The 10,239-nt window shown below is 49.8% G+C and overlaps 1 long non-coding RNA gene across 1 annotated transcript; it reads right to left on the bottom strand.

Annotated features, from left to right (window-relative positions):
- Window positions 1–773: 773 nt before the first annotated feature.
- On the bottom strand, window positions 774–9,633 carry LOC309366099. The gene is made up of 2 exons (XR_014166502.1): window positions 9,347–9,633; window positions 774–2,535 (listed from the first exon to the last, which is right to left on the bottom strand). It is a non-coding gene; the product is annotated as an uncharacterized lncRNA (long non-coding RNA).
- Between the last annotated feature and the right edge of the window lie 606 nt (window positions 9,634–10,239).

The raw sequence follows: 10,239 nt of genomic DNA, 5'->3' as shown, positions 1-10,239 counted from the left end.
TTCAAAGGTAGCCCCACGTAGAGCACATTGCAGTAGTCCAAGCAGGAGATAACTAGAGCATGCACTACTCTGGCAAGACAGTCCACAGTCAGGTAGGGTCTCAGCCTGCGTACCAGATGGAGCTGATAAACAGCTGCCCTGGACACAGAATTGACCTGCGCCTCCCTGGACAGCTGTGAGGGAGAAGACAGGGAGTTGGAGGTATCAGAAGCTGAAGAGGTAACAGGGCTTAGTGATCTGGGTCTGTGGCAGACAGAAGTCTAGAATCAGAAGCAAAAGCTGGAGCAGGAGGGTAGGAGGAAGGAGACCAAGAGTCAGAGATGAGTCAGGCTGGTGAAGAGTCACAGGTTTCTCCTGCTGCTGCGACAAGCTTTTCTCTCCCCTTGTCTCCTAGAAGAGGTATGAAAAGGGTGGAGGAGAGGTTGGCACAGTCTCCGATTGCTAGGAAAAAAGCCCTGTTGAAGAGGCAGGGACTTTCAGTCTCAGCAACTGATTTTCACAGGGGAAGGCCACCTGGAATGAGCCGCTCCGCTCATTAGGCTTGACTCTCAGCCAAGTCTGTGGAGAACTCATCTTTGCAAATAAAGAGTTAACTCCGTTGTTGAACTGTATGATGACTAACCGGCACAGAATTACCCAGCTCCACTGAAAAGCTGGTTCCATAAGGGTCCAGCTTCCCTCAACTGTCACCTGGCAGCAGCTATTCCATCAGGCTACAGTAGAGAGCCCAGCCTTGGAAGCCAACAGAGCAGAAATATACTTGGAGTCGAGAGTGGATTTCATGCTCTTTATTCAGCTCATAGTGGTGAGGAGGAATGGAAGTTCCCCCAGAATGTCTGCTTTATATACATTATTTACACAATGGGCCCCATGTGATTGGCTAATTCCGTGATTTTCCTGTAGGCCAATCAGGTTGCGGATTCCCTTCCACCTGGAGCTGGATTGGGTGGCTCCTGTGGACCAATCAGACTGCTGCATTCTGGATCCTATTGTTCTAGGACCAATCAGACTGCTGCATTCTGGATCCTATTGTTCTAGGACCAATCAGACTGCTGCATTCTGGATCCTATTCAACTCAGTACATAACAGGAAGGAAGAAGAAAAGAGCCTGCCATGGATGGGGCAAAGGGGGCAGTTCCACCCCACCACCATGACCCACAGATTCCCAGCTTTCTCTTTTTTTAAAAAGACAGTATTCCCCCCCCCCTTTGGGACGCGGGTTGTGCTGTGGGTTAAACCACAGAGCCTAGGACTTGCCGATCAGAAGGTCGGCGGTTCAAATCCCCGCAACAGGGTGAGCTCCCGTTGCTCGGTCCCTGCTCCTGCCAACCTAGCAGTTCAAAAGCACGTCAAAGTGCAAGTAGATAAATAGCTACCACTCCAGCGGGAGGGTAAACGGCATTTCCGTGCGCTGCTCTGGTTCGCCAGAAGTGGCTTAGTCATGCTGGCCACATGACCCGGAAGCTGTACGATAGCTCCATCAGCCAATAAAGCGAGATGAGCGCCGCAACCCCAGAGTCGGCCACAACTGGACCCAATGGTCAGGGGTCCCTTTACCTTTTATTTACCCCCCTAGCAATGCTCCCTTGAGAGTAGGAGCCGACCAGTTGACCAGCTGACCTTCCAATGAAATGCCTACCCGCGAATGAGGCTTTGCCTCATTTCTGAGAGCTGCTTGCTTGGAAAGGCAGCTCTTGCACCTCTGCTGCTTTCCCTCCCCACCGCCACCAGGCCTGCAACCTTTGAAATTTAAGATCTCCCAGCTGCCCTGCCTTCCGTTTCTGGTGGCTGGGTCGCCACAGGGGAGAGAGGCCCGCTTCGCCATTGCTGGTGGGAACGACAGCCCTGCTCTCAGCTTACCCTCGGTGCTCAGGAGGTTGTGTGTGTGTGTTGCAGACAAGGCACCTCCGTCGTCATGGCTTTGGGGGCCTAGGGAAAAACGGAAGCCGATCAGGCATCTTACCAAGGGAGGCATCACAGGCAGTGACGGCAAACCACCTCCGTTGCAGCTTTCTGTACCAAAGAGCTCTTCAGAAAACAGAGAAAACGTTGCCTTATCCGACATTCCAGCTCCTGCCTTTGGTCTCCTGTTTAGCAAACCGTTCTTTTGGCGCTCTTGTGCTTTTGTATACAAGTTCAGCACTGTTATTTAACCCTGACAGACGCCTCCTGGGAGCAATTAAACTCCTTAAGATCTTACCTACATTCCACCAGACGTCTTCTCATTAAACAGTTGCTCAGATGTTCCCGAGGCCTAAAACATTAAGATTTAAAGGAAACAATTGACTGGTGTGTGCCCACCCCCACTTTCCTCCTCCCTCCCGAAAACCAGTTGTTTGTTTAACATGGGTAGAGCGAGTGCTGAGGTCAGGAAGGCGGGAGATATATGGGTTGCGTTGTGGTTCGTAAGCAGATTTAGCAGGTAGCGACCGTCTGTATTTTAATACTGATCCAAGTCTTCCCATCCTTGTGTAGTCAAAGCCTCACCATTCATGGAGGGAGAACTACCAGGAGGTAACCCCAGGGCATGCACAGCTGCAAAAAGAATAGAAGAAAAGAAATCCAATGTGAGGAGGGGACCCAAAATGGAATGGGTGCTTCACTGATGCCCTCCACAAGTTTGAGGGCAAACTTCTGACATGAAGAGACCTGTGAATGCTCCACATGCAATTTGGAACCCTGTTTTTTCCAGAACCTGCTTCCGAGGTTTGTGATCCAGCTTGCAGAAGGCAACCAGGTACAGCATGAACAGTAGAGCAAAGTTAGATTACTGCAATGCATTATACCTAGGGCTGCCTCTGAAGACAGTTCTGAAACTTACATCATCATTATTATTATTATTATTATTATTATTATTATTATTATTATTATTTTTTATTATTTATTATTATTATTATTTGTACCCCGCCCATCTGGCTGGGTTTCCCCAGCCACTCTGGGCGACTTCCAACAAGATTAAAAATACACTAAAATGTCACACATTAAAAACTTCCCTGAACTGGGCTGCCTTCAGATGTCTTCTAAATGTTAGGTAGTTGTTTATCTCTTTGACATCAGATGGGAGGGCGTTCCACAGGGTGGACGCCACTACCAAGAAGGCCCTCTGCCTGGTTCTCGGTAGCTTTGCTTCTCGCAATGAGGGAACCACCAGAAGGCCTTCGGCGCTGGACCTCAGTGTCCGGGCAGAACGATGGGAGTGGAGATGCTCCTTCAGGTATACTGGGCCAAGGCCGTTTAGGGCTTTAAAGGTCAACACCAACACTTTGAATTGTGCTCGGAAACGTCCTGGGAGGCAATGCAGGTCTTTCAAGACAGGTGTTATGTGGTCTCGGCGGCTGCCCCCAGTCACCAGTCTAGCTCCAACATTCTGGATTAGTTGTAGTTTCCAGGGCCCCTTCAAAGGTAGCCCCACGTAGAGCGCATTGCAGTAGACCAAGCGGGAGATAACTAGAGCATGCACCACTCTGGCGAGAAAGTCCCCAGGCAGGTAGGATCTCAGCCTGCGTACCAGATGGAGTTGGTAGACAGATGGAGCCCTGGATACAGAATTGACCTGTGCCTCCATGGACAGCTGTGAGTCCAAAATGATGCCCAGGCTGCGCACCTGGTCCTTCAGGGGCACAGTTACTCCATTGAGGACCAGGGAGTCCTCCACACCAGCCCGCCCCCCTGTCCCCTAAGAACAGTATTTCTGTCTTGTCAGGATTCAACCTCAATCCATTAGCCACCATCCATCCTCCAACCGCCTCCAGGCACTCAAACACAACGTTCACCGCCTCACTGGTTCTGATTTGAAAGAGAGGTAGAGCTGGGTATCATCTGCATATTGATGGACACCCAGTCCAAACCCCCTGATTATCTCTCCCAGTGGCTTCATGTAGATGTTAAATAGCATGGGGGAAAGGGCGGAACCCTGAGGCACCCCACAAGTGAGAGCCCAGGGGTCTGAACATTCATCCCCACCACCACCACTTTCTGGACACGGCCCAGGAGGAAGGAGCAGAACCACTGTATAACAGTGCCCCCAGCTAATGAAGAATTTAGCAGCCAGGTTGCTCACTGGGGCAAGATGATTTGAGCATATTTCACCGATCCTGGCCCTGGTGTCAACTCCAGAGGGCTCTGGGTACCCACAATTTTTTTGCTGTGGGTGCCCGGCCTCTGCCCACCACCACCACATACTGCTGGCTGCACTCACACCAGTGGGCATGGTGTCACACAACACTAAATGGCACTGGGCAGTGTCCCTACTTCCACCCCCTGTCCACACATGCATGATTCTGTTCCTTCATCTGTTCCCATGAGAACAGCAGAGAAGAGCAGTGTGATGGTTATAAATACCCACCCGTCAAATTGTTCCTTTGTGGCCACGATTTTCTGGGTTAAGGGGTTTGCAAGCCGATTCCCAAAGTGGCTTTCATGTGGTATGGAAACCCGAACAGAATGCAGAAATTAACAGCTAGGGAAATAATTGGGGAAATGGAACGAACCGCCCTGCGAATGCAGCCATGGCAGACGTTTTCACTGTGGAACTGGAGGTAGTCAGCAATCACCCTGGTTGTCATCCCAGCAACACTGATTAAATCGATAACAGTATTTCATGATGTAATCCTCCAAAATGGAGATATGGAGCCTGTATGGGCAAGGGAGATGGGGCAAAGCTTTTGCACATTAGTATGCAAAAATCTGAATAACTAGCATTTGCATGGATGCAGAAGTTTACCAGGTTGCAACCCAAGGGGGGCAATGCTAGGTGGTTGAAACAGTGAAGGTGAGCGCCCATCACTTCGAATCATAGAATTGCAAAGTTGGAAGGGACCACAAGGATCACCTAGTTCAGAGTTTCCCAAACTTGGGCCTCCAGCTGTTGGGCTGTCCAGCTAGCAGGACCAGGGGTCAGGGATGATGGGAACTGTAGTCCAACAACAGCTGGAGGCCCAAGTTTGGGAACCCCCTGATCTAGTCCAAACCCCTGCAATGCAGGAATCTTTTGCCCAAAGTGGGACGTGAACCCATATCCCTGAAATGAAGAGGTCTTATCAGGAACCAGGAATGTCAGGGTTGGTCCTGGAGGCCAGTCAGACAGCCCCAGGTGGCTGCATTTGGCCCCTGTCTCTAAGGCTCCCCACCCAGGGCCGTCTTACCCATAGGTGCTAGGGGTGTGGGACACCCGGGTGCTGGTCTCTCAGGGGCGCCAGGCCGAGAGTCCCTGGCCAAGATTTGGAGTCCGGGGATTGGGAAGAACCGACAGCCGCTGTCAAGCGGAGCAGTGACCGTCGGAGCACCACAGCTCTTCTGCTGTGGGCGAGCGAGGCACTGAGGCAGCCAGCAGGCTCCACCCTCCTGCACGCCTGGAAGAGGCCCCCCCAGCGCACACTGCTCACACAAGGCGCCCGGCTTCGCCCAGTTGCCAACACCTTGGGCTCGACCGTTGTTGCCCTGGCCTTGCTCTGCTGTCATCGTCGCCACCTCGGGCTCCTCTGTCGATGCTGAGACGGCTGGCCAGGCCTAAAAGAAAGTCAACAACTTTGGGGTTGACAACTCTGGGCAAACAGGGGGGGCACCGGGCAGATCTTTGCACCCTGGCAACGCATATGCTTAAGACGGCCCTGTCCCCATCCCCTCTCATAATGTCTTCTTTCCTAAAATGGCTTGCCCTGTGCTGGAACAGCTGGAATACGAAACGAAAGAATGAGACGGGGGCAGAGGGTGAGTGGTTGGAAACCTGAGCAAACACACTGAACATGGTTAAATTAGCATCTTCTGTATAAATTGTAAAATCGCAGTGACCTTTGCTAGAGGTCCACCAGCCCTCTGTGTTAGGAAAAAAGAACATTGCTAAGTAGGCTCTCTGCCATACCCTCAAGCACCTTCTTTAATTGTCTTTGAGTAAGAGCAAATCTTCCTGCCTCTTAATATCAAGTTTCATTAACTTAATCGTGATGTGATATCATGAAATAATATTTACTGCTCTCCAATAATTTATGTAAATAGCTTCCCCTTTCAACCCCGGCTCTCCAGGATGACAGGTGATTCGCGGTGGCTATTTTAAAAAAATAAATAAATCTGTGCACACCAGCCACCCACCTAGAACTCATCCGGTCTCACCGTCTAAGTGGAAGCAAAATAGTGACATTAATCAGGTACTTGAATGATAAGGGAAGGAGCAATTGGAACTGAAATGAATGAAAAGAGAAATAGCTATTCCTCGTTTTGCGTGGGGGTTACGTTCTGGACCCTGTGTGTATCGGGGGCCCCACATAAAACATTCTGCCTCCCCCCATTCCACTCCCAGTCTGCCCTTTAATGACATTTTCAGGTCACTTCCAGGTTCAGCACCGTATATGTGTAAAAGGTAAAGGTACCCTGACAGTTACGTCAGGCGCTCATCTTGCTCTACAGGCCGAGGGAGCCCGTGTTTCTCCACTTCCACAAACAGTTTTTCCGGGTCATGTGGCCAGCATGACTCAGCCACTTCCGGCGAAGCCAGAGCAGCACACAGAAATGCAGTTTACCTTCCCGTCACAGTGGTACCTACTTATCTACTTGCACTGGTGTGCTTCCAAACTGCTAGGTTGGCAGGAGCTGGGACCGAGCAACGGGAGCTCACCCCGTCACGGGGATTCGAACCGCCAACCTTCCGATCGTCAAGTCCAAGTGGCACAGTGGTTTAAACCACAGCGCCACCCGTATTTTTTTATCATGCATCAATTGGCCACTCCCTGTGCAACATTTTCAGATGGTTGCCTTACAGTTCCTTGGCATGAAATTTTAGGGAACCATCCATCCCTTCAAAAGGGCCGGCCCAACCATTAGACAGCTACCACAGGCAGCGTAAGAACAGGAGGGAAACCCCTACTGGATCATAGCTATGGCCCATCTAGTCCAACACTCTGTAGTCACAGGGGTCAAACAAACACCCATGCGAGGCCCGCAAACAAGACTCGAGTACAACAGTGCTCTCCCCAACAACTGCCTCTGAGCATGGACAGAGAGCATAGAAATCCTGGCTGGTAGCCGCAGGTACGATCATAGAATTGTAGAGTTGGAAGGGACCTTGAGGGTCATCTAGTCCAACGCCCCGCAGTGCAGGAATCTCAGCTCAAGTGACCATGACAGAGGGGTATCCAACCTCTGCTAAGAAACTTCCAGTGATGGAGAGTCCTCAGTTCCACTGTCAAACAGCTCCTGCTGTCAGAAAGTTCTTCCTGCTGTTTAGTCGGAATCTCCTTTCTTGTCACTTGAAGCCGCTGATTCAAGTCCTACCCTTTATCCCTCGTGACTTTTGTCTAATTCTGAAGGAGCACCTGTTCGCCATCGCTTTTGACACTTGGGATAGGTATTTTTTAGGACACCACCTTACCTTGGTAATTTTAAGTTGTTTTGAACTGTTTTTAATATTGTGCAATATCACTGCTTTTAATATTAATGTTGTCTTTTGATTGTTGTAACCTGCCCTGGGACCCCTGACCATTAGGTCCAGTCGTGACTGACTCTGGGGTTGCAGCATTCATCTCGCTTTATTGGCCGAGGGAGCCGGCGTATAGCTTCCAGGTCATGTGGCCAGCATGACTAAGCCGCTTCTGGCGAACCAGAGCAGCGCACGGAAATGCCGTTTACCTTCCCGCAGGAGTGGTACCTATTTATCTACTTGCACTTTTGACGTGCTTTTGAACTGCTAGGTTGGCAGGAACAGCGACCAAGCAACGGGAGCTCATCCCGTCACAGGGATTCAAACCACCAACCTTCTGATCAGCAAGTCCTAGGCTCTGTGGTTTAACCCACAGCATCACCCTTTTATTAGCATTCTAAATCCACCTTTATTATTATTTATTAAATTTGTATACTACCCTACATCCAGAGATTTCACAACATTTCAAGACAATTTGCATATAATAAAATTCAAAAAATAAAGTTAACAACAGATACATTTAAAACAAGTGGATATTCGTGGTAAGGACCCATTTATCCAACTGGGAAAACCCATTGAAACAAAAATGTATTCCGTTGTTTCCAGAAAGTGTAGTTAGCATTGTATCTCAACAGGTATGCTATTCTACAGAACAAGGGCAGCCAAACTAAAAGCCCTGCCTTGAGTTACAGCAAAGAGGGCTTCTGAGATCTTTGGAACTACTTGCAGGAAAGATTCTTCTGCAGACTGCAGCAATCTACTGGCAGGGCCAGCCCAGGACATTTTGCCGCCTGAGGCAAAACAGAACATGGCGGCATCCCTGCCACTGCCCCCTGCCCACCACTGCTGCTGCCTCTGCCTCTGCCTGAGGTGACTGGACACAAGCCAAGGAAACTTCAGCAGGCTGAAAGAGGCTGCAGAGGAGCAGACAGCAGCCCCTCTCTTTTTATGCAGCTGTCCTCAACCTGCCGTCCGAGGCGACTGCTTCATGAGGCCAATGGATGGGTCGGCACTGCAACTGGGTATGTAAGGGATATCCTCTGTCCTGAGGGTATCCTCTGTCCTGAAGCAGAAGTTGTGGGGCAGTGAGTGCTGGCGGGCAGAGCTGTGCTTGCCCCCCTAAACTACCCTCAGGTACGTTGGCAGATACTGGCCAGTCACCACTGTTGAAGTAAGACTCACCTGCCGGCCTGGTTGGCGTCTGTACACAGAGTAGCAGCAGATATCCTCTTGCCCTTCACTTTCAGGCAGACAAAATGCCTCAGGCCAGCCCTGCTGTGTGGTGTAGTGGTTAAGAGTGGTAGACTCGTAATCTGGTGAACCGGGTTCGCGTCCCTGCTCCTCCACATGCAGCTGCTGGGTGACCTGGGCTAGTCACACTTCTCTGAAGTCACTCAGCCCCACTCACAGAGTATTTGTTGTGGGGGAGGAAGGGAAAGGAGAATGTTAGCCGCTTTGAGACTCCTTCGGGTAGTGATAAAGCGGGATATCAAATCCAAACTCTTCTTCTTCTGTTCCTTTATGGTGGTGGCCCTAATGCCCCACACAGAACATAAGAAGCTACCTTATACCATGGCAGGTCCATCTAGCTCCATACTGTCTACATTGGCTAGCAGTGGTTTTTCCTATATCACCTCCCCCAGGGCTGTATGGTCTTTATAGGCCAAAATCAGAGACCTAAAGTATCCAGGCAGTGGCGTAACAAGGGTTGCCAGCACCCGGGGCTACATAGAGTTGTTGTCTAGAGTGGTCATTTCTTTGTTCACATGGAGAAGCTGTTTCAACAGAACCCAGAAACAGAGCTATATTGAGGCATCACCGGGTGGTGAAATTTTGTGCCCCCTAGCAATTTTGGGCCCGGGACAACCTCCCCTGTGCCCCTCCCACATGCTACGCCACTGGCTCCAGGTACCAAAACTAGAGGCATGGCCGTACCATTTCTCATCTACTTGTTAGTTGTTATCCTCAAAGTTTCCCTGATGCAGTTCTATTGCACAAGAGGTGTGGGAACTTCTTTTTCCAGCGAGTTCTTTCTTCCTTAGCCAGCCGCGCGGCACTCGAGTCAGGTTTGAACCTGCGGTCACTGCTGAATTGCTATGCTCTGAGGATGGTTTAATCCCCAGAACGGGCCCCTGGGTTAGCCAGGCCTGTTTTAATTGACATCTTCTGCTTCCATTTGAATTCAGAGATGTTGGCTTGTTTCTTAATGTGCTTCGCGAGGATTTTTCCTTCACACCAAGATTGCTTGACTGACAGCAGAAATTAAGATTACATCATTCTCTTTCTTTGCCTTCGGCAGCTTTGGGCTATCAAGTTTCTCCCTGATTGGGTAATCCGCTGGTTCTTATGTAAAAATTAGTCCATCAGCAGCATTGCCTGCCAACTTCAGAAAAATCCCAAGGGAGATGGAAGGTCCTCTTTACCCTTGATGGCTATGTCACTCGTCCCTCTCTGCTTGGCCCACCACAAAGGCAGAGCCAACAAAGCAAAGGTATCGGCTTTAATCCATTCAGATGATATTCCTATAATCTAATAGTGTATGCTAAATGCAAAAGATTTACAATACTCCATATTGCCATGGTTGAAGGATGAAGACTAGACTTCAAGTCTTTATTCTTTGCAAAATTCTAGGCATGTCCTGCTAGCTCGCTGATCAAAGGGGCCTGGTTTTGCAAAGTCTGCTTGCAAAATCCTAGATCTGAGACATGTAGCAGTTCCAATTTATTAAAAAAGGTTGATCTCAATTGAGAGCTCAAGTCTTGCAAGGTCTGCCTGCCAAACTTTAGACCAGAGCTATCTGGTTCTGCTTTGAATTAGCAGCTCCTGTT

This window comes from Podarcis melisellensis (assembly GCF_964234715.1).
Source record: "Podarcis melisellensis genome assembly, chromosome: 3".
NCBI lineage: Eukaryota > Metazoa > Chordata > Lepidosauria > Squamata > Lacertidae > Podarcis > Podarcis melisellensis.
Note: the sequence above shows the minus strand (reverse complement) of the source record. Positions and strands in the feature narration are given on the sequence as shown.